A 12252-nucleotide genomic window follows, 5' to 3' on the forward strand; every position below is an offset into this window, starting at 1 on the left:
GCATGAGCTGGTCAGAAAATTAAGACTTCCACTACGGCACCTCTGGGCCTGAGGCAGTTCAGGACTGCTATAAAAGGCAGCCCAAGTCTCTGCTCTCTCATCCACTTCTCTCACCTCCTCCTCCTCAGGAACCAGGTGAGCGGGAGGCCTCTTCTCCTTCTCCCCCGGCTGCTTCAAGGCCAGCTCTTGCCTGACTGGAGCTCTCAGCTGAGAGGGGCTATAAGAGCCCAGGGCTGGGAGCTGCTTGTGCTGGGAGAGGGCAGGGGAGAGAAGGTCTTGTGCAGACAGAGAGAGGCTGGGACTTGGCTGAGGGGGCTCCTGGGCCTTGAGCTGGGCAGTGCAATGTGGGCCAGGAGGTGCCTTGGCTGCAGGGTGTTTGGGTGCAGTGCTGCTTCTCTTGTGTCCTCACTTTGTGCTTCTCCCTGCCTTCTGTGCCAGGTGCACCTGTGACCCCGAGCCATGTCCTGCTGCCGGCCCTGCGACCCTTGCTGCCAGCCCTGCGGCCCCTGCCCGCTGGCCAGCAGCTGCAATGAGTGCTGTGTCAGGCAGTGCCAGAGCTCCCACGTTGTCATTGAGCCGCCTGCTGTGCTGGTGACCCTGCCCGGCCCCATCCTCAGCTCCTCCCCACAGAACACCGCCGTGGGATCCTCCACCTCTGCTGCCGTTGGCAACATCCTCAGCTGTGGCGGAGTGCCCATCAGCTCTGGGGGCTTTGACATCTCCTGCATCACCAACTGCTATGGTGGCAGCAGATGTCGTCCCTGCTAAATCTGCTGGCAATGTCTTTCGGCAAGAACGTCCGAGACTTCAAAGCACGGTTTTGGGCAGGAGATAGAGCTTCAGAAAATTGTATTTAGAGCTTTGGACCATCGCTTCCTTGTTCTACACTCTTCTCTTTTTCTGTCCCTCTCTCCACAAGGCTAATATGGATTTGTTGTCCTTCCTGTCTCTGGACAGCAGTGCAAAGAACAGCACATGGGAGCTCCATCTTAGTGGCTGCTCCTGGTGCTCTCTCTGTGAGCCATCTCCTTGTCTTCTTTCAACTTATTAAAACTGTGTTGCATTCAAGCCTTGACCTCTGAGTCGTCTATTGTTCTGGGGCAACTCCTCCAGGCTGCTCAGGAAAAAGGTGGAGACAAAAGTGTGTGAGGCTCGCTGCAGCGGATTTTACTTGGTGCCCTTTTCCCTTGGAGCTGATGAAGAACATCCCTGGCTCCTCAGCAGCCAAAGGCCATCATGAAGACTTTGGCTCCAAACGAGTGGCGATGGGAAACAACAACAATTAGGGACAGCCCACAGCTCATCTCTTCCTAGCCTTCCTTCATTGCCTGGCCTAGGGCCTGCGGCCGGCACACCTGGGAACAAGGAGACGAGATCCAAACCTCACACAGTCCCTCAGCATGGCCCAGCTGCTGCCCAGACCCACAGGGCGGAGGGGATTCACAAGTCAGGATTGGCAACATACTCAATCTGTGCAGTGGAGTCTCCATCGCTGCTAACCCAACACCTCCAAAAGGATCTCATGTTTTGCTCTAGGTGTCCATCTTCCCTGTGCAAATGGCTGGTGGTTTCACTCCTAATGCAAACATATAGGAATGTTTTCAGATGTACTTGAAAATTTCTGAATATTCCTTGGCCTTCAGCTCCAGGCAGTGGTACAAATATCATTCCCTGGGTAGCCGTGTTCTCTTGGGTGCAGAAAATGAACTCCTGGAGGCATTGCAGGGCTCCAAATACCAGCTCGGGTGCACAGGTCTCTGTGATGCACGTGACACTCCACACATGCTCCTCCTGCCTGGATCTCCAGGCAGAGACAGAGCCTTTGTCCAACTCACAGGATGCTGACACACCTTGCTCTGTCCCTAAACCAGGGCTTCATCTGCTCCTCATGAGACCTGCTTCCCAAGCATTGGTCTCAGTTGCCACAACCAAACCATCTCCAGTTCCACATCCTTCTGTGTGTGTGAGCCCCACAGGCAACCCCTCCACATGGCTCCATTTGGGAACCACAATGTAAAAAAGACTCTCAGCTACTAGAGAGTGCCCAAAAGAAAGCTAGGAGGCTGGGAAAGGGTCTGGAGGATCCCTGTGAGGAGTGGCTGAGGCTACTAAGCCCATTCACCCAGGAGAAGATGAGACTGAGGTCAGACATCACTGTGCTCTTTGACATCCTCCTGAGGGGCTGTACAGGGGCAAGAACCAAACTTTTCACACTCATGACCAACGAGAAGACTTGAGGAAGTGTGTGGAGCTGAGGTGATGGAGGTTGAGGTTGGATATCAGAAAAAGGTTCTTCACCCAGAGGGTATTTGGTGGTTGAGCACTGGAACAGGCTCCCCAGGCAAGTGGTCTCCGCACCTAACCTGACAGAGCTCAAGAAGTGTTGGGACAACACTCTCAGGTACTTGGTGGGAGTCTTGGCGTGACCTGTGCAGGGCCAGGAGTTGCACTTGATGCTCCTGATGGGTCATTTCCAACTCAGCATCTTCTGTGATTCTAGGATTCTAGGATTGTGCTGAGAAAGTCTCAGTCCTCTTGGTAGCTGCCATTCAATTCCTAAACTACGGTGATGAGGTCCTCCACAAGCCTCTGGTTCTCCAGGGAGAAAAGACTGCATTCCTTCAATCTTTCTCTTGGGGCTTACTGTTTTGGGTTTTTTTTTCTCTGGGGGAATTTCCTTCCCATTTGGTGCCAGGAAGGTGATGAATGGACAGTGACCAAGAGACTGAAGACATGTTTTTCTTCATCCCACACTTCCTGTGCACTGTTTGGCCTTTTCTTAAATATGTTTTCATGAAGGCTTGACCAGTGTTCCTGAGAGGTTCAGGTGTGGCCAGCACTGACTGCATTCTTTAGCTGTCAGGATCTGGCTCTGTATAACACGTCGGCAGCACTTGAGATCTTCTTGTAGCCTCCCCACTGTTACAAAAACCTCTGTCATGTAACAGAGGGTAAAAGGGAGTATAAAGCAAATGTAGGTGAATAAAAAAATTCAGAAGGAAAGAACCAGTTCAGGCTGGTTTAATATACTATGAAGAAAATTTCATTTCGTTAATTTCAAATTCAAGACTAAAACAAAGATTTGGCTTCGCTAAAGTGCAGGTGCAACTTGGAATAATCTCAAAATGAGATATTATGATGTAGGATTTGGAAAGAAATACTTAAAAAATACAACCATCTAAAGTCCTTGGTGGATCTACTTCATGTCTTTGGCAAGCTGAACAGACCAAGCTAGTTATGGTCATTTCCATAATGTTATCATCTGGAAATCTGGGCTGCATTATTTCACATTCTCCCCGGGCCTCTTTGAACCCCCAGGGCACTTTCCTACAGGATTCTTCCTGCCAGGTCCCAAAGGCAGTAAAAAACAACATTTATGGAGTTCAGGGTTGCAATTTTGCCTTCTGTTCTACACAACCACTGCACATCACAGATGGGAGAGCTACCCCAGCTTTCTCCAAAATCCCAGCAAGGTCCCAGGTCTGCACACCTGCACAAACTTTATCATGTCTTGCCCATTATAACGACTCAGGTATCCTGGAGAAGGATCAGGCCCCAGACAACTCCTGGCATTCCCAGAGGACTCACAGAGACTGCACAGAAAGATGATGAACCAAATGAGGCCAACACCATTTTTCTCTGAGCACTGTTAAGAGTAGCAACAGGGCCCAACCCTCCCAGCAGATGCAGAGCCGTGCGCAACAGTGAGTGACCATCATGGAGAGATGGGAAAAGCAACAGAAAATGATGTGTCATGACCCCTCACCTGGCAGACCTTGGGCATGTGGGCAAGAAGCACGAGACTGATGCCCATTTCCTGACAACTTGGACAAAAACAAAGCCACAGGAAATGACACAGGTGAACACATTTGTCCACAGAGGATGCTGCCAGCTGATGGTCTGAGCATTCTGAATGCACTCAGCATTGGTTTTGCCCAGGAAATCCTTGAATCTCTCATCCCAGCACTTAGAGAAATGACCCTTCATGTAGGAAAGCACACAGATTAGCTGGAAAATGAAAAGGCAGCAGCGCAGGAAGCCAGGACACAGCCCCTACCATTAACTGGGATGGTGCACATTTGGCATGAGCTGGTCAGAAAATTAAGACTTCCACTACGGCACCTCTGGGCCTGAGGCAGTTCAGGACTGCTATAAAAGGCAGCCCAAGTCTCTGCTCTCTCATCCACTTCTCTCACCTCCTCCTCCTCAGGAACCAGGTGAGCGGGAGGCCTCTTCTCCTTCTCCCCCGGCTGCTTCAAGGCCAGCTCTTGCCTGACTGGAGCTCTCAGCTGAGAGGGGCTATAAGAGCCCAGGGCTGGGAGCTGCTTGTGCTGGGAGAGGGCAGGGGAGAGAAGGTCTTGTGCAGACAGAGAGAGGCTGGGACTTGGCTGAGGGGGCTCCTGGGCCTTGAGCTGGCCAGTGCAATGTGGGCCAGGAGATGCCTTGGCTGCAGGGCGTTTGGGTGCAGTGCTGCTTCTCTTGTGTCCTCACTTTGTGCTTCTCCCTGCCCTCTGTGTCAGGTGCACCTGTGACCCCGAGCCATGTCCTGTTGCAAGCCCTGCGACCCTTGCTGCCAGCCCTGCGGCCCCTGCCCGCTGGCCAGCAGCTGCAATGAGTGCTGTGTCAGGCAGTGCCAGAGCTCCCACGTTGTCATTGAGCCGCCTGCTGTGCTGGTGACCCTGCCCGGCCCCATCCTCAGCTCCTCCCCACAGAACACCGCCGTGGGATCCTCCACCTCTGCTGCCGTTGGCAACATCCTCAGCTGTGGCGGAGTGCCCATCAGCTCTGGGGGCTTTGACATCTCCTGCATCACCAACTGCTATGGTGGCAGCAGATGTCGTCCCTACTAAAGCTGCTGGCAATGTCTTTCGGCAAGAACGTCCAAGACTTCAAAGCACGGTTTTGGGCAGGAGATAGAGCTTCAGAAAATTGTATTTAGAGCTTTGGACCATCGCTTCCTTGTTCTACTCTCTTCTCTTTTTCTGTCCCTCTCTCCACAAGGCTAATATGGATTTGTTGTCTCTCCTGTCTCTGGACAGCAGTGCAAAGAACAGCACATGGGAGCTCCATCTTAGTGCCTGCTCCTGGTGCTCTCTCTGTGAGCCATCTCCTTGTCTTCTTTCAACTTATTAAAACTGTGTTGCATTCAAGCCTTGACCTCTGAGTCGTCTATTGTTCTGGGGCAACTCCTCCAGGCTGCTCAGGAAAAAGGTGGAGACAAAAGTGTGTGAGGCTCGCTGCAGCGGATTTTACTTGGTGCCCTTTTCCCTTGGAGCTGATGAAGAACATCCCTGGCTCCTCAGCAGCCAAAGGCCATCATGAAGACTTTGGCTCCAAACGAGTGGCGATGGGAAACAACAACAATTAGGGACAGCCCACAGCTCATCTCTTCCTAGCCTTCCTTCATTGCCTGGCCTAGGGCCTGCGGCCGGTACACCTGGGAACAAGGAGACGAGATCCAAACTTCACACAGTCCCTCAGCATGGCCCAGCTGCTTCCCAGACCCGCAGGGCGGAGGGGATTCACAAGTCAGGATTGGCAACATACTCAATCTGTGCAGTGGAGTCTCCATCGCTGCAAACCCAACACCTCCAAAAGGATCTCATGTTTTGCTCTAGGTGTCCATCTTCCCTGTGCAAATGGCTGGTGGTTTCACTCCTAATGCAAACATATAGGAATGTTTTCAGATGTACTTGAAAATTTCTGAATATTCCTTGGCCTTCAGCTCCAGGCAGTGGTACAAATATCATTCCCTGGGTAGCCGTGTTCTCTTGGGTGCAGAAAATGAACTCCTGGAGGCATTGCAGGGCTCCAAATACCAGCTCGGGTGCACAGGTCTCTGTGATGCACGTGACACTCCACACATGCTCCTCCTGCCTGGATCTCCAGGCAGAGACAGAGCCTTTGTCCAACTCACAGGATGCTGACACACCTTGCTCTGTCCCTAAACCAGGGCTTCATCTGCTCCTCATGAGACCTGCTTCCCAAGCATTGGTCTCAGTTGCCACAACCAAACCATCTCCAGTTCCACATCCTTCTGTGTGTGTGAGCCCCACAGGCAACCCCTCCACATGGCTCCATTTGGGAACCACAATGTAAAAAAGACTCTCAGCTACTAGAGAGTGCCCAAAAGAAAGCTAGGAGGCTGGGAAAGGGTCTGGAGGATCCCTGTGAGGAGTGGCTGAGGCTACTAAGCCCATTCACCCAGGAGAAGATGAGACTGAGGTCAGACATCACTGTGCTCTTTGACATCCTCCTGAGGGGCTGTACAGGGGCAAGAACCAAACTTTTCACACTCATGAGCAACGAGAAGACTTGAGGAAGTGTGTGGAGCTGAGGTGATGGAGGTTGAGGTTGGATATCAGAAAAAGGTTCTTCACCCAGAGGGTATTTGGTGGTTGAGCACTGGAACAGGCTCCCCAGGCAAGTGGTCTCCGCACCTAACCTGACAGAGCTCAAGAAGTGTTGGGACAACACTCTCAGATACTTGGTGGGAGTCTTGGCGTGACCTGTGCAGGGCCAGGAGTTGCACTTGATGCTCCTGATGGGTCATTTCCAACTCAGCATCTTCTGTGATTCTAGGATTCTAGGATTGTGCTGAGAAAGTCTCAGTCCTCTTGGTAGCTGCCATTCAATTCCTAAACTACGGTGATGAGGTCCTCCCCAAGCCTCTGGTTCTCCAGGGAGAAAAGACTGCATTCCTTCAATCTTTCTCTTGGGGCTTACTGTTTTGGGTTTTTTTTTTCCTCTGGGGGAATTTCCTTTGCATTTGGTGCCAGGAAGGTGATGAATGGACAGTGATCAAGAGACTGAAGACATGTTTTTCTTCATCCCACACTTCCTGTGCACTGTTTGGCCTTTTCTTAAATATGTTTTCATGAAGGCTTGACCAGTGTTCCTGAGAGGTTCAGGTGTGGCCAGCACTGACTGCATTCTTTAGCTGTCAGGATCTGGCTCTGTATAACACGTCGGCAGCACTTGAGATCTTCTTGTAGCCTCCCCACTGTTACAAAAACCTCTGTCATGTAACAGAGGGTACAAGGGAGTATAAAGCAAATGTAGGTGAATAAAAAAATTCAGAAGGAAAGAACCAGTTCAGGCTGGTTTAATATACTATGAAGCAAATTTCACTTAGTTAATTTCAAATTCTAATGGAAAACCACATTTTGGCTTCACTAAAGGGCAGATGCAACTAGGAATAATCTCAAAATGAGATATTATGCTGTAGGATTTGGAAAGAAATACTTAAAAAATACAACCATCTAAAGTCCTTGGTGGATCTACTTCATGTCTTTGGCAAGCTGAACAGACCAAGCTAGTTATAGTCATTTCCATAATGTTATCATCTGGAAATCTGGACTGCATTATGTCACATTCTCCCCGGGCCTCTTTGAACCCCCAGGGCACTTTCCTACAGGATTCTTCCTGCCAGGTCCCAAAGGCAGTAAAAAACAACATTTATGGAGTTCAGGGTTGCAATTTTGCCTTCTGTTCTACACAACCACTGCACATCACAGATGGGAGAGCTACCCCAGCTTTCTCCAAAATCCCAGCAAGGTCCCAGGTCTGCACACCTGCACAAACTTTATCATGTCTTGCCCATTATAACGACTCAGGTATCCTGGAGAAGGATCAGGCCCCAGACAACTCCTGGCATTCCCAGAGGACTCACAGAGACTGCACAGAAAGATGATGAACCAAATGAGGCCAACACCATTTTTCTCTGAGCACTGTTAAGAGTAGCAACAGGGCCCAACCCTCCCAGCAGATGCAGAGCCGTGCGCAACAGTGAGTGACCATCATGGAGAGATGGGAAAAGCAACAGAAAATGATGTGTCATGACCCCTCACCTGGCAGACCTTGGGCATGTGGGCAAGAAGCACGAGACTGATGCCCATTTCCTGACAACTTGGACAAAAACAAAGCCACAGGAAATGACACAGGTGAACACATTTGTCCACAGAGGATGCTGCCAGCTGATGGTCTGAGCATTCTGAATGCACTCAGCATTGGTTTTGCCCAGGAAATCCTTGAATCTCTCATCCCAGCACTTAGAGAAATGACCCTTCATGTAGGAAAGCACACAGATTAGCTGGAAAATGAAAAGGCAGCAGCGCAGGAAGCCAGGACACAGCCCCTACCATTAACTGGGATGGTGCACATTTGGCATGAGCTGGTCAGAAAATTAAGACTTCCACTACGGCACCTCTGGGCCTGAGGCAGTTCAGGACTGCTATAAAAGGCAGCCCAAGTCTCTGCTCTCTCATCCACTTCTCTCACCTCCTCCTCCTCAGGAACCAGGTGAGCGGGAGGCCTCTTCTCCTTCTCCCCCGGCTGCTTCAAGGCCAGCTCTTGCCTGACTGGAGCTCTCAGCTGAGAGGGGCTATAAGAGCCCAGGGCTGGGAGCTGCTTGTGCTGGGAGAGGGCAGGGGAGAGAAGGTCTTGTGCAGACAGAGAGAGGCTGGGACTTGGCTGAGGGGGCTCCTGGGCCTTGAGCTGGGCAGTGCAATGTGGGCCAGGAGATGCCTTGGCTGCAGGGCGTTTGGGTGCAGTGCTGCTTCTCTTGTGTCCTCACTTTGTGCTTCTCCCTGCCTTCTGTGCCAGGTGCACCTGTGACGCCGAGCCATGTCCTGCTGCCGGCCCTGCGACCCTTGCTGCCAGCCCTGCGGCCCCTGCCCGCTGGCCAGCAGCTGCAATGAGTGCTGTGTCAGGCAGTGCCAGAGCTCCCACGTTGTCATTGAGCCGCCTGCTGTGCTGGTGACCCTGCCCGGCCCCATCCTCAGCTCCTCCCCACAGAACACCGCCGTGGGATCCTCCACCTCTGCTGCCGTTGGCAACATCCTCAGCTGTGGCGGAGTGCCCATCAGCTCTGGGGGCTTTGACATCTCCTGCATCACCAACTGCTATGGTGGCAGCAGATGTCGTCCCTGCTAAAGCTGCTGGCAATGTCTTTCGGCAAGAACGTCCAAGACTTCAAAGCACGGTTTTGGGCAGGAGATAGAGCTTCAGAAAATTGTATTTAGAGCTTTGGACCATCGCTTCCTTGTTCTACTCTCTTCTCTTTTTCTGTCCCTCTCTCCACAAGGCTAATATGGATTTGTTGTCTCTCCTGTCTCTGGACAGCAGTGCAAAGAACAGCACATGGGAGCTCCATCTTAGTGGCTGCTCCTGGTGCTCTCTCTGTGAGCCATCTCCTTGTCTTCTTTCAACTTATTAAAACTGTGTTGCATTCAAGCCTTGACCTCTGAGTCGTCTATTGTTCTGGGGCAACTCCTCCAGGCTGCTCAGGAAAAAGGTGGAGACAAAAGTGTGTGAGGCTCGCTGCAGCGGATTTTACTTGGTGCCCTTTTCCCTTGGAGCTGATGAAGAACATCCCTGGCTCCTCAGCAGCCAAAGGCCATCATGAAGACTTTGGCTCCAAACGAGTGGCGATGGGAAACAACAACAATTAGGGACAGCCCACAGCTCATCTCTTCCTAGCCTTCCTTCATTGCCTGGCCTAGGGCCTGCGGCCGGTACACCTGGGAACAAGGAGACGAGATCCAAACTTCACACAGTCCCTCAGCATGGCCCAGCTGCTTCCCAGACCCGCAGGGCGGAGGGGATTCACAAGTCAGGATTGGCAACATACTCAATCTGTGCAGTGGAGTCTCCATCGCTGCAAACCCAACACCTCCAAAAGGATCTCATGTTTTGCTCTAGGTGTCCATCTTCCCTGTGCAAATGGCTGGTGGTTTCACTCCTAATGCAAACATATAGGAATGTTTTCAGATGTACTTGAAAATTTCTGAATATTCCTTGGCCTTCAGCTCCAGGCAGTGGTCCAAATATCATTCCCTGGGTAGCCGTGTTCTCTTGGGTGCAGAAAATGAACTCCTGGAGGCATTGCAGGGCTCCAAATACCAGCTCGGGTGCACAGGTCTCTGTGATGCACGTGACACTCCACACATGCTCCTCCTGCCTGGATCTCCAGGCAGAGACAGAGCCTTTGTCCAACTCACAGGATGCTGACACACCTTGCTCTGTCCCTAAACCAGGGCTTCATCTGCTCCTCATGAGACCTGCTTCCCAAGCATTGGTCTCAGTTGCCACAACCAAACCATCTCCAGTTCCACATCCTTCTGTGTGTGTGAGCCCCACAGGCAACCCCTCCACATGGCTCCATTTGGGAACCACAATGTAAAAAAGACTCTCAGCTACTAGAGAGTGCCCAAAAGAAAGCTAGGAGGCTGGGAAAGGGTCTGGAGGATCCCTGTGAGGAGTGGCTGAGGCTACTAAGCCCATTCACCCAGGAGAAGATGAGACTGAGGTCAGACATCACTGTGCTCTTTGACATCCTCCTGAGGGGCTGTACAGGGGCAAGAACCAAACTTTTCACGCTCATGACCAGCAAGAAGACTTGAGGAAGTGTGTGGAGCTGAGGTGATGGAGGTTGAGGTTGGATATCAGAAAAAGGTTCTTCACCCAGAGGGTATTTGGTGGTTGAGCACTGGAACAGGCTCCCCAGGCAAGTGGTCTCCGCACCTAACCTGACAGAGCTCAAGAAGTGTTGGGACAACACTCTCAGATACTTGGTGGGAGTCTTGGCGTGACCTGTGCAGGGCCAGGAGTTGCACTTGATGCTCCTGATGGGTCATTTCCAACTCAGCATCTTCTGTGATTCTAGGATTCTAGGATTGTGCTGAGAAAGTCTCAGTCCTCTTGGTAGCTGCCATTCAATTCCTAAACTACGGTGATGAGGTCCTCCACAAGCCTCTGGTTCTCCAGGGAGAAAAGACTGCATTCCTTCAATCTTTCTCTTGGGGCTTACTGTTTTGGGTTTTTTTTTTCCTCTGGGGGAATTTCCTTCCCATTTGGTGCCAGGAAGGTGATGAATGGACAGTGACCAAGAGACTGAAGACATGTTTTTCTTCATCCCACACTTCCTGTGCACTGTTTGGCCTTTTCTTAAATATGTTTTCATGAAGGCTTGACCAGTGTTCCTGAGAGGTTCAGGTGTGGCCAGCACTGACTGCATTCTTTAGCTGTCAGGATCTGGCTCTGTATAACACGTCGGCAGCACTTGAGATCTTCTTGTAGCCTCCCCACTGTTACAAAAACCTCTGTCATGTAACAGAGGGTACAAGGGAGTATAAAGCAAATGTAGGTGAATAAAAAAATTCAGAAGGAAAGAACCAGTTCAGGCTGGTTTAATATACTATGAAGCAAATTTCACTTAGTTAATTTCAAATTCTAATGGAAAACCACATTTTGGCTTCACTAAAGGGCAGATGCAACTAGGAATAATCTCAAAATGAGATATTATGCTGTAGGATTTGGAAAGAAATACTTAAAAAATACAACCATCTAAAGTCCTTGGTGGATCTACTTCATGTCTTTGGCAAGCTGAACAGACCAAGCTAGTTATAGTCATTTCCATAATGTTATCATCTGGAAATCTGGACTGCATTATGTCACATTCTCCCCGGGCCTCTTTGAACCCCCAGGGCACTTTCCTACAGGATTCTTCCTGCCAGGTCCCAAAGGCAGTAAAAAACAACATTTATGGAGTTCAGGGTTGCAATTTTGCCTTCTGTTCTACACAACCACTGCACATCACAGATGGGAGAGCTACCCCAGCTTTCTCCAAAATCCCAGCAAGGTCCCAGGTCTGCACACCTGCACAAACTTTATCATGTCTTGCCCATTATAACGACTCAGGTATCCTGGAGAAGGATCAGGCCCCAGACAACTCCTGGCATTCCCAGAGGACTCACAGAGACTGCACAGAAAGATGATGAACCAAATGAGGCCAACACCATTTTTCTCTGAGCACTGTTAAGAGTAGCAACAGGGCCCAACCCTCCCAGCAGATGCAGAGCCGTGCGCAACAGTGAGTGACCATCATGGAGAGATGGGAAAAGCAACAGAAAATGATGTGTCATGACCCCTCACCTGGCAGACCTTGGGCATGTGGGCAAGAAGCACGAGACTGATGCCCATTTCCTGACAACTTGGACAAAAACAAAGCCACAGGAAATGACACAGGTGAACACATTTGTCCACAGAGGATGCTGCCAGCTGATGGTCTGAGCATTCTGAATGCACTCAGCATTGGTTTTGCCCAGGAAATCCTTGAATCTCTCATCCCAGCACTTAGAGAAATGACCCTTCATGTAGGAAAGCACACAGATTAGCTGGAAAATGAAAAGGCAGCAGCGCAGGAAGCCAGGACACAGCCCCTACCATTAACTGGGATGGTGCACATTTGGC

At 50.8% G+C, this 12252-nt stretch overlaps 2 pseudogenes; both read left to right on the forward strand.

Annotated features, from left to right (window-relative positions):
* The first annotated feature begins 2 nt into the window (after nucleotides 1-2).
* Nucleotides 3-768, forward strand: LOC137486937 (feather keratin Cos2-2-like; annotated as a pseudogene).
* A 7400-nt stretch (nucleotides 769-8168) lies between these two features.
* Nucleotides 8169-8934, forward strand: LOC137486449 (feather keratin Cos2-2-like; annotated as a pseudogene).
* Nucleotides 8935-12252: the final 3318 nt, after the last annotated feature.

The sequence above is a fragment of the Anomalospiza imberbis genome, chromosome 22, assembly GCF_031753505.1.
Source record: "Anomalospiza imberbis isolate Cuckoo-Finch-1a 21T00152 chromosome 22, ASM3175350v1, whole genome shotgun sequence".
Classification (NCBI taxonomy): Eukaryota; Metazoa; Chordata; class Aves; order Passeriformes; family Viduidae; genus Anomalospiza; species Anomalospiza imberbis.